Source organism: Aethalodelphis obliquidens, unplaced genomic scaffold, assembly GCF_003676395.1.
Source record: "Aethalodelphis obliquidens isolate GAN/ISIS:26980383/991018 unplaced genomic scaffold, ASM367639v1 scaffold2, whole genome shotgun sequence".
NCBI classification, from domain to species: domain Eukaryota; kingdom Metazoa; phylum Chordata; class Mammalia; order Artiodactyla; family Delphinidae; genus Aethalodelphis; species Aethalodelphis obliquidens.
In genome coordinates, this window is record NW_020837946.1 from 9,051,700 (window position 1) to 9,065,916 (window position 14,217).

Below are 14,217 nucleotides of genomic sequence, written 5' to 3' on the forward strand. Positions count from 1 at the left end.
TGGTCTTTATCTTTTGACAAAGAAACAAATCTAACCCACGTATCCATGGTGCCACAGTAGCGGTGGAACCAGCAACTTCATAGCGAGAGCTGGCTCAGCCTTCTGTGGTTTGGTTGGTTTTGTGGTTATTTTGTCTAACTTTAATGTTTTGTAGTTTACTTAAGCATGTATTTCAGTATAATTGGTTTTCAGAATTAGTAAGAAGAGAAGAATGAAGCCATTTGCAGAAGAAAAAACTAAGCCAGGAAGAGAAAGCAGCTGAGAGTAAGGGGGAAGGGAGAACTAGAAGAAAAGGCAGCCCAGTGGGCCAGACTGGGGGAGGGGGGAGGGGCAGAAGCACACGAGAGAGGAAAAACAGATCATTCGTGAGCAGCTGTCAACAGGGCTTCAGAAAGACGGATCTTCACGATGTTTCACTGTGGGTCAATCTCAAGAGACTTGAGATGTTTACATTCATTCTGAGGCTTTTTTTGGATGTTGGGCTGGTATCATACTTGCATGTGAAATCACCCTGAGGTGGCCGCCAGGCACCCCCGTTATCTGTGGGCTACAGGCAGTTATGAAAAACAAGGAATTCAGAATATTGACAGGTCCCAGGGTACAAATGTTTTACTGCAGTGACCGCACAGGGAAGGAAGAAGTAAAGACAGGAGGGGCCGAGAGCCAAGGACCAGAGGCCCCAAGGAGGCACTGAAGCAGCGACGTCTTGACAGAAGCGCTGGTGACACCCACCCTCTAGGGACCAGGTGAGGAGGGAAGACAGGAGCTGGGGGTTGCACTAGTATAACCACCTCTTCAGTGCTTCAGAGGATCAAGCTCCACTGTCTGGGCTTTTCAGGGGGTGAAGTGGGGATGGGAGAGAAGGAATACTGTAGCGTGAGAGGGGAGTGGGAGGGGATGTATGGGAGGGGGCTACTCTAGGTTTCAGCTTCTGTCCTAAAATCAAAGCACACCTTACCCTGAAGAACTCATTTCCTTCTGACACCCACTCCTGACCCCCAGGCAAGATTCATAGTTCTATCGAACGGGCAGAGTCCTTCTACTTAAGTTTCTTCTCTTTACGGAAGTCATTTCTTGAGAACTAGTAAGCCTGGCTTGGGCTTTATTCTGCTAAGAACAGCACTGCCTCCAGCGCTGGAGTATGTCAAGTTTTCCTTCACTGACAGATAATGGAGGCTGCCCAGCCCCAAATTAATCATCCCAGTTTCTCAGAAGGGGAGAAACATCATCCAATCCAACCCTGTACGCCAAGTGCCTGGCACGCAGTGGCCGCTCACTACAGCCAAGTCATTGCCATCCTGGAGATCCGCCAGAGCGCCTTGCCCTTGACCTGTGTGTCCCAGGGCCTCCCCCACCGCCCTGCCCATCAGTGGCCCATGGAGCTGAGGTCCCAGCACGCTTTGGCCCAGGCATAGCACGAGTGACCAGCTTCTGTCATGCTGGCCAGAATCCACAACCCCCGCTGAGCTCAGGCAGGGGCACCTCCAAAGAGAACAGGGACCCCAGCCCAGGGGACTAGGGACTGAGGGAAGCTGCAAGGGTGGAATTCCTGAGATTGGCTGTCTCTTGTTCTTCGTGTTCCTTTAAACCTTTTTTTAAAGGGGCGAAAGGGGAAGTTTTTCTCAGAGACAGTCACAGCCAGGCATCATCCCTGCTGGCTTCCGACCTCATCCCTCCCCCAACCCTCCGGGGTGGAAATTCCTGATCTATCCCGAGGTCCAGGCCTGGTGACATTCCAGACCAGAAGCCGGAAGACGGCCGACAGCCACAGCCCCCAAAGAGCTGCCCCTGATTTGCTGGCTCTGCCTATAAGTGACACTCACGGAGAGCGGCCCGCACGTCCCCACCTCGCTGGAAGCCACCATCGCCTGTGTGTGCAGTAGCCTTCCTTGTCTCCCTGCTTCTACACTGCCCGACCCCAATCCCAGGACCTTTTCCCAGGCAGCAGCCAGTCTGCTCTTATCTACTCCGCCCGCAGGGTGAAAGCCCCAGGGTCCTCACGGGGGGCCCTCCTCTTGTCTTCTACCCCTGGTGGGCTTTCCCCTTCTCACTCTTCCTCCAGCCCCCTCAGCCCCTGCTCAAGGCCTTTGCACCAGCACGTCCCTGTGTCTAGAAGGTTCCTCCTCCTGGAACTGTCCGTGGTTCACTCTCCCATCCTTAAGGTTTTCGCTCAAATGTCACCTTTTGGGGAGGCCAACCTTGCAAGCCTCTCATCTCTCTACCACGCCCTCTCACCTGTGGCTTGCTTTCCATAGGGCCCCTTCTGATCATGTTCCAGCACTCCATGTTGTCTGTTTATTGTGTTCAGTGTCTGCCTCTTGCCACTATAATGTAAGTTCCTCGAGGACAGTATTCTGTCTATTTTGTTTGCCAGTATATCCCTCTCGAGCTCTTAGGCGTTTCATAAATATTTGTTGAATGGATGCCTCTGTCCTCCCAGTTAGTCTGAGCCAGCTGGGCTGTGGGGTCCACAGCTTCTCTGAGCAGCATCCTGCCTTCCTGTGCTCCCCACCATTAGTTAGTGACGGTCTCACTCCCCAGCACCCAGGCCAAACCCTCATGTCGTAAGCTGGGCTTCTCCACCGGTTCTGCCCTAGACCCCCTTCTGCCCATACCCGTCTTGTCTGGGCCCAGTTCCCTCCCCGCCCAGAGCCTTGCTTCACTCGATGGATTCATCTCCCCCTGTCCTGCCGTGGGTTCCCGCTGGGCTCTGGGCGGCCATGAGAGCCTGTGCTACTTCTCCCTGTCCTCCCTGATACCTGAGCTCCGGCTGAGAGGTATTCCCAATATTAGAGCAAACCAGAGGCTAGCAGTGGCTAGTGAAGGGAAAACAGAATTTATTCAGAAATTATTGCATTAGGGGGAAGAGACCTCAGTTTAGAGCGGAGCTCAGGTCTGAATCTAACAAGAACAAGTTGCAGAACGGGGGTGGTGGGGAACTTTCCCTGGTGGCCAGAGGGTAAGACTCCGCACTCCCAGTGCAGGGGGCCCACGTTCGATCCCTGCTCGGGGAACTAGATCCCACATGCATGCCACAACCAAGAAGCCTGCATGCTGCAACTAAGAAGTCTGCATTGCCACAACTAAAAAAACAAGAAGGAAAAAAAAAAGATCCCGCATGCTGCAACTAAGACCCAGCGTGGCCAAAATAAATAATAAGTGAATGAATAAAAAAAAAGAACAAGTGGGGATTTATAGCGGAGGAGCAGGTCGGGGGTTCCGTGGATGGAAAATTACTAACAGGAAACAACAATGGTCACGGGGTGGAGAGTGGACTCTGGTTAAGCAGAACAGGATTCTTGCTGAAGGCAAGCAGGGTGATCAGATACCAAAAATGGGGGATGAAGGATGTGGCCAGCTGTCGAGGTGATCGCATATCAAGGGTGGTCAGGTACCAATGATGGGGGGGTTCTCTCTAAGTTGACTTAGCAGGATTCCCGCTGAAACTGAGCAACACAGGCCCACCAAGGTTGGATACTGAAGTCCAAGGTCAAAGCCTAGTTGAGAAGAAGGCTTAGAGGAGCCTGACTGTGGTTTGGCCAATGGGAGGGGCTTCATCCCCACCTCGGGGAGCAGAACCCTCTGCTGGCACCGCTCGCACCTACGTTACGTGATCCGGCTGCAGGGCCTGGTCCACGCCTACTGCCCTGCCTTTAACAGCCCAGACCAGTCAAGACACAGCAAGAACGGCCTGCAGGCGTGAGGACCTTGCTTCCACCCAGCCCTAGCTGTCCACTCCCCACAGCCTCCACATAACGCTGTGAGTGACGGGGTGGGACAGAGCAGAGCCCGACTGCTGGGGAGCCAGAATGCCAGCCCAGGGCAAGCCCAGGTGCCTCGAGAAACACTCAATCACTGAGAGACTTGCCAGTTCTTCGTGGCCCCAGATGAAATCCCAGGGGCCACCTCAGGTCCCCAGCCCCTGTGGCCACCTTCAGTTCTGATCCTGGCTTGGAGACAATTACCTCAGGCTGTTTTGCCCACAGATTGTGAGGAAGGAACAAGAGGCTTTTAGCCCGGGGATGGAAACAACCTAAGTGTCCATCATCGGATGAATGGATAAAGAAGATGTGGCACATATATACAATGGAATATTACTCAGCCATAAAAAGAAACGAAATTGAGCTATTTGTAATGAGGTGGATAGACCTAGAGTCTGTCATACAGAGTGAAGTAAGTCAGAAAGAGAAAGACAAATACCGTATGCTAACACATATATATGGAATCTAAGAAAAAAAAAATGTCATGAAGAACCTAGGGGTAAGACAGGAATAAAGACACAGACCTACTAGAGAATGGACTTGAGGACATGGGGAGGGAGAAGGGTAAGCTGGGAAGAAGTGAGAGAGAGGCATGGACATATATACACTACCAAACGTAAGGTAGATAGCTAGTGGGAAGCAGCCGCATAGCACAGGGAGATCAGCTCGGTGCTTTGTGACCGCCTGGAGGGGTGGGATAGGGAGGGTGGGAGGGAGGGTGACGCAAGAGGGAAGAGATATGGGGATATATGTATATGTATAACTGATTCACTTTGTTATAAAGCAAAAACTAACACACCAGTGTAAAGCAATTATACTCTAATAAAGATGTAAAATAATAATAATAAAAAGAGGCTTTAAACTCAGTAAGCTTAGCTGCTGCAACTCTCATTTTTATTTAGGAAAGAAATGGATTAAGAATTCAAGACTCCATCTCATCTGTTGATCTGTCTCTGCCCTCTGATTCATTCCAAAGACGGGGCTGGTCTATGAGCCAAGCTGGATATTTTCACACTAGGTCCCAGGTTCTTAATGGGTCTCTTCTGATAACGGCCCCACTGAGAGAGCCACATGGGGGGCATGGCCTACAAGTAGGCAGATTCCTAGGTTAAGTGGCATGTGCTGTGAGCTGTCTGAGGTTCCACGGTTTTAGCTTATTCCTTTCCTGTTTACCAGTCAGATCCCAGTCCTGTCTGGGCCCTAACCCCACACCCTCTACCCCTGCATCGCATCTGTCTAGAATTGACCTGCTATGTCCAGTCCTGCCTTCAATTTCTGACCTTTACCCCATAAGCCCAAGGATTACTTCCCCTCCTTAATATGCCTTCTTCTTAAATGTTCCCAAGGAAATGCCTACCCCACCCCAAAGAAGCAAGAAGGAGGAACCAGGGGGGTCTTTTTACAGCTTCCTTCAAGTTCAGAACTGTCAAGGACACCCGAGCCCACGAGCCACGAATTCCACAGCCATCGGAAATGCTGAGTGTGTATAGAAGGTGAGGAGAGAAATGGGGTTTCATATGCTCCCACTCCTAAGAATTCCCAGAGAAAAAAAATGTTTGTAAATGCCAAAAACATGATAGGACTGTCCATGAAATCAGCTATGAGAGTTGTGAAACATAAGTCATGGTTCTGTTTGTTCTGAAATTTCTTGTTATATCCTCACATGGAGGATGGGCCTAGGGACCTTGCTGGAGTCTCTTTTATAAGGCACTAATTCCATGGCTTAAGCTCCCCCCCACTAATACTATCACAGCAGGCATTAGTATTTCACATTTGAATTGTAGGGACTCACAAATATTCAGACCATAGCACTAGGTCATAAAAAGGATATCTTCACCTGGTGCACTCTCTCTTTCTCTCTTGGATAGCTCAGTCTGGTGAAGGCCAGCCACCATGTCATGAGGACACACGATCAGCCCTTTGAGAGGTCCGCACGTGGCCAAGTCCATGTGGACAGGAACCAATGCACCAGCACCAACTTGCTGGCCATGTGAGTGGATCCTCCAGCCTCAATCAAGCCTTCAGGTGATTCCAGCCCCCAAACCTGCAAGTCTTCCAGCTGAGGCTCCAGACATCGATCGTAGGACTGTGTCCTGTCTAAATCCTCCCTCACTCCCATGTCCTGTCTGAATTCCTGATCCACAGAAACTGTGAGATGATAAATGATTATTGTTGTTTTAAGCCTCTAAGTTTTGGGGGTGGTTTGTTATGCAGCATTAGAACTCTAATACACGTGGCTTCACCTAATCTCAAGAGGATGGGGAAATCTAAGGGTCCCACTGGCCTAGAGATGGGAGAAGCTAGTTATAGGCAAGTATCCTGATCTTACTGGAAGAACTTATCAATGAGCAGTTTTCAGACAAAAACCAGGACTCACACTCCTTCCTTTGATGGTTCATAGATAGTTGTCATCTGAAAAATCAAGGGATTGCTCCCGTCCTAAGGTACCACCAGGAATAATATCCAAGTTCATAGATGTGCAGCAATAACACATTAGAAATTTTTAAATGCCATTGCTGAAAAACGTCCAGATTTCAGAAATATTAAAGCGCAAAAGAATAAGCATCTTGGAATTAATGGAAATGGCATATCACTGTGTTTTCAGTCACATGCTCTCTTATTTCTGCCTGTGTTGTAGTTATTTGCCTTTATCTGGGAGATCTGAGGTGGTAGGTTTGGAGATAAAAAGAGAACATCAGTAGAAAGTCTTCATATTCAAAGCAAAGCACGTTGTCTTAGTCCATTCAGGCTGCTATTTAATAATTATTTTTAAAATCCATAGTTCCTATGTTTAAAGCAGTTCAGTGATCTCTTTATTGATGCCATTCTCTTTGACATAACACAATTAAAGTTTTCTGGGATCCAGAACAGATAACTCTGCATTTATATATCAAATTAAAAGGTAGACTGTATTTTTGTGATGACCATAACCCATCCATTGCATTTCTTTGTATTTTATTTGGTTGAGAGGAAATCAGTTCCTGAAATAATTTTGTCTCCCAATATCCAGTCTTCTTTACTTTCTTAGTGTTAAGAACCCCAATTTTTAACTGAGACATTGCTACCCTGCTACTCTCCCTTAAAGCTAGGTCATAGCTACACGACTAAATTTTGGCCAGTTAGATATAAGAAAAAGTGTTTTGTAACTTCTAGAAAGTGTCTTTAGAAGGATGGTGCAGAGGCTTCTTTCCCCTTCTCTTCTTCCTGTTGGCTGGAGTGTGAATGTGATGACAGGAGCACTAACAGCCATCTTGGGTCATGAGGTAGTACAGTACTCATGGCAGAGTAGAAGAAAATGAGCCTGTGGCCTACAGAGTTGCCACATAGGCCTGGATTGTGTACCTCCAGATTTCTTTTACATAAGAAAAAAAAAATCTCTACCTTTTTAAAGCCACTGTTATTTGCTGAGTTGTTATTACATTAGACAAACCTACCCCTAATTAATAAAGGGGAACAGCCAAACTTCTTTTTCTATCAGCCATGGACTATTTCTCAGCTTCTAAAAACAAGTGCATTCTCAAAAGCTGCCCAACTCCTGAAGCACAATAAGGCATGCTGCCCAAAACGCTAATCTGGGTTTAGAATTAAAGACATAAAATGATTTCACTGAGGCGAATTCAGTGTACACAGTAACAAAGTTTGTAAGCCAGATGGATAATTTTGATTTACTCATATTATTTTCAAAATCAAATCAAGGCATCAATATTAGCTTGAGTAAACAGCAAATCCCCATCCCTAGCTGATGGTCCATTAGGACTAGCGTTATTGATTCAAAATGGCTGAGTTTTTGTTTAAACTGGCCCTCTGCTGGTCACTGTGACCACACCACAGTCGACAGCACATCCAATGGTATAATCTGCTTTGCAACTCTCTATTCCAGAGCCCATAGATCAGAGGGTTAAAACACTGGGCAAATGCAAAGACTCCAAAAAGCACCAGATTTAAAGCAAAGAAAAACACTCCACACATCTTTCCCAAACCTACGAATAACAAGGTTGATATCACATGTAAGCCAAACTGCACTAAATGAATAAGGACTGTTTTCCTTGCTTTGATATTTGACCTATTAAAATGGCCAGCCAGTTTCCCTTCTTTGTATATCAGAGAGTATCTTAGAATGATAGACAGAAGAAAGAAAAGGAAAACCATGCCAGTGGCTCTGGCAGGAATGCCATTCAAGACCACTGGGCGAAGGGGTTCGGATTTTAAAACAGCCCCCTGAGTAGAGCTAGTGCCCTCTATGAGCAATAAGCAAGCATTCTTCACTATAATAATTATCCAAGTCCCAGCCGGAATCCTATACTTAACTGAATCTACAAAAGACAGAGATATCAAGGGCCAGCAAATTGCTAGGTAGGTGTTGACAGCCATCAAGCCCAGAGCGAAGAGAATCCCTTCTCCAACACTTCGCTGTGCCCCAAACACCACCCAGCACGGGGCTGTTGGCCAAGAGGGCCCACATCCCTTGGAAAACCACCCCCAGACCACAGGATGACATGCACAGCAGATGGTGGCAAAGGAGGATGTATCGGACCTCTTTCCTCAGTTTTGAATTCTGTGACACGATTGTGATAATGATGACATGTAGCAAAGGAGAAAGCCACCACATATACAGAAGCCTTCACTGTTGCTTCCAGCCTCAGCCAATCTGATGTGCTGCAGTGCTCGGAAGACAAGTTCATGATCTTTGGGGAAACTTGGATCCTGCAGGAGGAAAGAATGAGAAAGGATGAATCTGTGTGAAAGCTTCTTGTGTGGCTTTCTGACCCTCTGACCTTGTGTACAGTCTCAAGGAACAGATTGCACGTTTTTCGGTATAGACGATGACACGTTTAGAGAGTGTTGACATGGATCAGGGAAACTGGAGGAATCATCTGGAGTTCTCTCTTCACTTCAGGGGAGGGACATTGTGATATTAAGATTTATAATAAGAAATATATATATGGTCTTTGCTCCATTTCTGGCACAAAGCTAAAACTCTTGGAACTTCCTAAGTGAGGAGAGTGACAACCGTCTTTTGTTATGTTAATGAGGTGACTTTTGGAAAGCCCCTCGGTCACCTAAGGATGGGGACTGGTTGTCAGGGGCCCCAGCCTTGTGATTAGATGGTTGGAACTTTCAGTCCCACCCCCCTCCTTGAGCCTCCAGGGAGGGAAGAGGGGCTGGAGGTTGAACCAGTCATTAATGGCTAATGATTTAATCAGCCATGGCTGTGTAATGAAGCCTCCATAAAAACCCAAAGGACAAGGTTGGGAGAGCTTCCAGGTTGGTGAACACGTGGAGATTTAGGGGTAGTGGCTCGCCTGGAGAGGGCATGGAAGCTTCGTGGCCCCTCCCCGTACCCTGCCCTATGCATTTCTTTCTTTTTTTTTTTTTTTTTTTTGCAGTACGCAGGCCTCTCACTGCTGTGGCCTCTCCCGTTGCGGAGCACAGGTTCCGGACGCGCAGGCTCAGCGGCCATGGCTCACGGGCCCAGCCGCTCCACGGCATGTGGGATCTTCCCGAATCAGGGCACGAACCCGTGTCCCCTGCATCGACAGGTGGACTCTCAACCGCTGCACCACCAGGGAAGCCTGCCCTATGCATTTCTGAGTTATATCCTTTTATAATAAACTGGGAGCTTAGTAAGTAAAATGTTTCTATGAATTCTGTGAGCCCCTCTAGCAAATTACTCAAACCCAAAGAGGGTGCAGGTCAGAAACACAGATGACCACATGTACTTGCAGTTGGGGTCTGGCGTGGTGGCAGGGGGATAGTCTTGTAGGACTGAGCCCTTAACCTGTGGGATTTGACACTATCTCTAGACATATAGTATCAGAACCGAGTTGAATTGTAGGACACCCAGCTGGTGTTGGAGCATTGCTTTGGTTGTGGTGGGCGGACTCCCCCCCGCCAGAATTGGAATCAGAACTTTAGACATATGCTCAGACCGTTTAAAAGGAGTGTTTGAAAGATATACTCTCAGTACTCAGCAAATTGCTCAAAAGCAGGTCAAAGTTTTACTCCTTAGGCATCATTTTCTGTCTTTGATTGTGAGAACTTCTGCTCAATTCGGAGCACAAAGCACAGCATGGTGAAAGTCAATTGATTAGCCATCAAACCCGTGTTAACACTTAATGCACGCAGAGCTCTGAGGAAGAAGTTAGGGCCAAAGCTGTGAGGAGTGGGGGGAACTCCTTGATGCAAAGACTTGAATTCATCTGGGTCCCTAAGACATGAAAGGGAGACTAACAATAACGACGGCAATCGACGTTGACATTTACCAAGTACTTCCCAGGGATCAAAAACTGTGCTCAGAGCATACTCCTCACTAAGCCTGGAGTATGTTTTATTTTCCACCACGGGGTTTGTTGCGCACTTTTCACAAATGGTGAACCCGAGACTTAGAGAGGATAAGTCATAGCCCACTCAAGGCCGTACGATCATTGCCCAGTGGGACCAAGATTTGGATTTAGGCGTACAGCGCCAGAGCCCGCTCTCTCAACAACTACGAGGAGGAAATGCAAGGCCAAATGGATGCGTTCTCCCAGCTCTTCTTTAACCAGTATCGTTTGTCCGACCAACTGGACCCCATTGGTAGGAAAATTGTTTCTGTTGGTAAGGAGCTGGAAGACGGACAGCCCAGGAAGTTGCTGGGATCTCGGGATTGCTGAGGGATGGGGTCCACTGAAATGGTAAGACGTGCACGGGGAATGGCACACTGTGTGGCAGCCTGGGGAGCCGCTGATTACACCGTCATTGCTGTCTCTGGGCCAGTCTACTGTAGAGGTACCGACTGTTGCCTCCCCGCCTGCAGTGCTCTCCAGGGGTGGACCCCACCATCGCCTCGCTTCCTTGCTTCCTTACGACCTCCTCCTCCATCAAAGTTGCCTGGGCTGGGAGAAGTCTGCCTCATGGAAAATCGTTCTGCAGGCTGTGCTGCGTCCATCAGTGTGTGTCTCTTAAAAAATCCAACCATGGGATTCTCAGAGAACGTATTCCCAGCGTGATGGCATGTAATCGACCTGTCAGCCACGTCGGAGTGTAGATGAGAGGAAGAAAGAGACAGAGAGTGGCTGGAGAGGAGCAAAGAGAAGCAGGGACCGTGGAAGCCCTTGCAAGACAGAGAGCAACCTGGGTTCCTGGACTTCTGATTCCACCAAGATGCCCTGCATTTTCTGTCCTTGGGTTCTAAAAATATCACACCCTCCTCTACTATTTGAGCTAGTTTAAACAGGTTTCTATTCGTTTATTCTGGCTCCTAGAGATGAAAGTATATAAAATGGACCCTGAAGAAGCACACTAAGTGCTACTGCTTTCCTAAAGGGCAAACCACAATGGAGGTACGACGATGCCACGCCCTGAGAACTGAAAATGCCGAAACTCCTTATGAAATCCCTTGCTGAAGGCACAATTTTTTTCCTACATATTGTGTTGTCACCCTTTGTGGAGAATTTTCCCTGTTCTGATGGATTTTTGTGCATGGTCACGCTGTTGAACTCCAGGCTTTTATTCTCTCTACTCTCCAGCTCTTCAGAGAGGAATAGAAATTGTAATGGTCACTGTCATTGTCAGGCTTTCTTTTAGCTGCAGGTTTTTCAGTCAAACTCTTACTAGAACCCCTCAGTAATAAACAGGAAAAGGCACATCTGCCGGCATTACACGCCTCCTCCTTAACCTGTTGCTCCCAGAGCACACGGCTGTAACCGCCCTCAGGGCGCCACCCTAGAAATGGAGGGCTCCCATAGGGACTGCATGAAGACCCTGATAAGTGGGAACAAACACTCTGCCTCTGGACTGGAGAATCACATGAACTGGGCTCTAAGCCTAGATTTGCTGCCAAAGAGGAATATGACTTCGGGTACTTAAATCACTTTGCTTCTCTGCTCCTTTGTTCCTTACATCACGCCCATGCAGCCTTGCCAAACTCCTTATCCCTCCTTTAACTCAGGCCTGGAATATCTGGGCTTTTACCTGATTCTTGAGGACAAGATTACCCCACTCCTGCCCCAGAACGTTCTCATCTATTCCCCGTCTGACTAACGTGAATAGAACTCCTGGCTCTCCAGGACAGGGCCCGCCTTGCGTAGCAGTATTTGATAGGAACTCTGCAGAGCCGGCAGCCCACAAAGGAGAAATTTGCACAATGAAGACTTTGCAACCATAGCAAATACTTAGAACACTTTCTGTACATCTGAAATCTCCAGGAGGGTTGCAACGCTGCAAAATCAATGAGGGCAAGTAGTGTTGCCTTTCATTAATTTATGAGACCTCAAGAAAATCAGTCATTTATTCTGGATCATGCAGCCAGAAAGAACATCCCAGTCTCCAAATTCATATTCCTTCGTGGACATATAGTTGCATATCAAGAGCTCATGGCAACCAAACCCGTATAATAAGCCCTCATCTATACATATTACCTCCACTTAGAGTCTTTTCCTTCTGGAATTCTAAAATGGGGAATAATGTTTCCTTCTAGCCCAAAATGTTACCTTGGCTTCAGGATATTTTTTTTTTTTTTTTTTCTGGTACGTGGGCCTCTCACTGTTGTGGCCTCTCCCGCTGCGGAGCACAGGCTCCAGACGCGCAGGCTCAGCGGCCATGGCTCACGGGCCCAGCCGCTCCGCGGCACGTGGGATCTTCCCGGCCCGGGGCACAAACCCGTGTCCCCTGCATTGGCAGGCGGACGGACTCTCAACGACTGCGCCACCAGGGAAGCCCTGGCTTCAGTTTCGAAGTAAAATCTTGAAGCTTTAGAGATTTATGCAAAGAATTACATTATACCCACAATTTCCCTGGAAAAAAAAATCAGAATCAGCCACTCCCTACACAAATCTTGTAAGAAGCAGAGGTGTGGGAGGCTGGAATGGGTACATACAAGACAGCGAAGCACCTGGGTGTCGTCCTAAGTGCCCTGCTGGGGACCAACCAGCAGGCTGCCCACAGTGAGAGACTGAAGCTACAAAAGGATTTGGCCAGACCATATATAAAAATAGAACTCTCACCTGCAACCTGCAGCAACGTGCCCAGGAAACCAAGCCCTTAGCTACAGTAACCAGCCCAGGAAGGCAGCCTGCGCTACGTCAGACCTGGGGGAAGTCGGATTGCTGTCTCTACTGACAATGCAGGAAGGCAAACAACACCTGTAACAAAACAGCCAGGACATGAATAGCTGACAACTTCCCCAACTTTTGCCCCTGCTTCCAACTTAAGACCAACCAGAAGAATCAAATATGCACCCCTAACCGATCATAGGCCACCCCACTTCCTATTGGCCACCTCCAGCTTCCCCAGGCCCACAGTCCCCCATCTAAGCTTACCTGAAACCCTCCCTTTTTTCCATCAGAAAGCTTTCCCGCTCCCCTGCCAGTGAGTTTCCTCCAAACTGCAAGTGATGTTGGCTGATTCCCTTGTTCTAGCAAGTTCTGAATAGATGGCCTTTGCTTTTCTCCTGTGGTTGGTCTTTGTTTATCTCCACATGGGTCTGAAAAAATAGTCCTAGTGGCCCTGAAACAGGACATGCACTTGGAGACGTTTCTCCAGGAAGCTAATAAACTTGGGGCAGCCCATGCTTCCTCTCTCTCCTCTGCCCCTTCCGGTCAGCAGCAGGGGCATGGTGGGCAGCTTGGGCCAAGTGAGACAGATTCCCTTCATGGAGGGGCAGCTGCTGCCTTGGCCTTATTGTGAGCTCTGGGTCACTGAGCTGGGGGTATTTCTCCCTTCTCTCACCTCTGAGGGTCCCCAAGGTAACCATTCCTGAATGGACACCACACTTGAGGAGAAAATCAAAGGAGCACTGGACGTGTACAATGTGAGTGACGGGCCTGGAAGGGAGCATTAGAAAATGATATTTTGTTACGACAGATAACGTGTTGATGGTTCACTGTGAATGAGGCCGACTGCTTTCATATGCACAACGAGATTATTAAGTAGACGCTATCATTATTCCCACTTTTCAGTAAAGAAAACTGAGGGGTAGAGGAAGGAAGTAACTCTCGGGGTTAATTAGCCCATGACAGTGATGCTGGAATTTGGACAGCGCAGTCCAACTCTAGGGCTCACTCCCTAAACCACTGGGCCAGGGCCCTCAGTCAGTGAAGGTTGATATTTAAAGGTTGTAAAGGGGTCCTCACACTTCTTCTCAGGGAGTTGCTGGTTAACGGTGAAGTCTGAATCATAACTCAGTTGTTATGATTTCTGAGATAACATTTTGTTATTATTTGTTGAGTTAGGAAAAAACTCGATTATATTGTAGCCGTATTAGAGTACCATATTGATGCATATGAATTGAATTCTTTTTTTTTTTTTTTTTTTGGCAGTACACGGGCCTCTCACTGTTGTGGCCTCTCCCGTTGCGGAGCACAGGCTCCGGACACGCAGGCTCAGCGGCCATGGCTCACGGGCCCAGCTGCTCCGCGGCATGTGGGATCTTCCCGGACCAGGGCATGAACCCGTGTCCCCTGCATCAGCAGGTGGA

The 14,217-nt window shown here is 48.2% G+C and overlaps 2 long non-coding RNA genes across 2 annotated transcripts; one reads left to right on the forward strand and one right to left on the reverse strand.

Moving 5' to 3' along the window:
• The first annotated feature begins 492 nt into the window (after positions 1-492).
• LOC113626965 (uncharacterized) lies at positions 493-6,560 on the forward strand. Its single transcript, XR_003435367.1, has 3 exons — positions 493-746; positions 5,108-5,254; positions 5,630-6,560. It is a non-coding gene; the product is annotated as an uncharacterized LOC113626965 (long non-coding RNA).
• Positions 6,501-12,280, reverse strand: LOC113626970 (uncharacterized). Its single transcript, XR_003435369.1, has 2 exons — positions 12,233-12,280; positions 6,501-8,465 (listed from the first exon to the last, which is right to left on the reverse strand). It is a non-coding gene; the product is annotated as an uncharacterized LOC113626970 (long non-coding RNA).
• Positions 12,281-14,217: the final 1,937 nt, after the last annotated feature.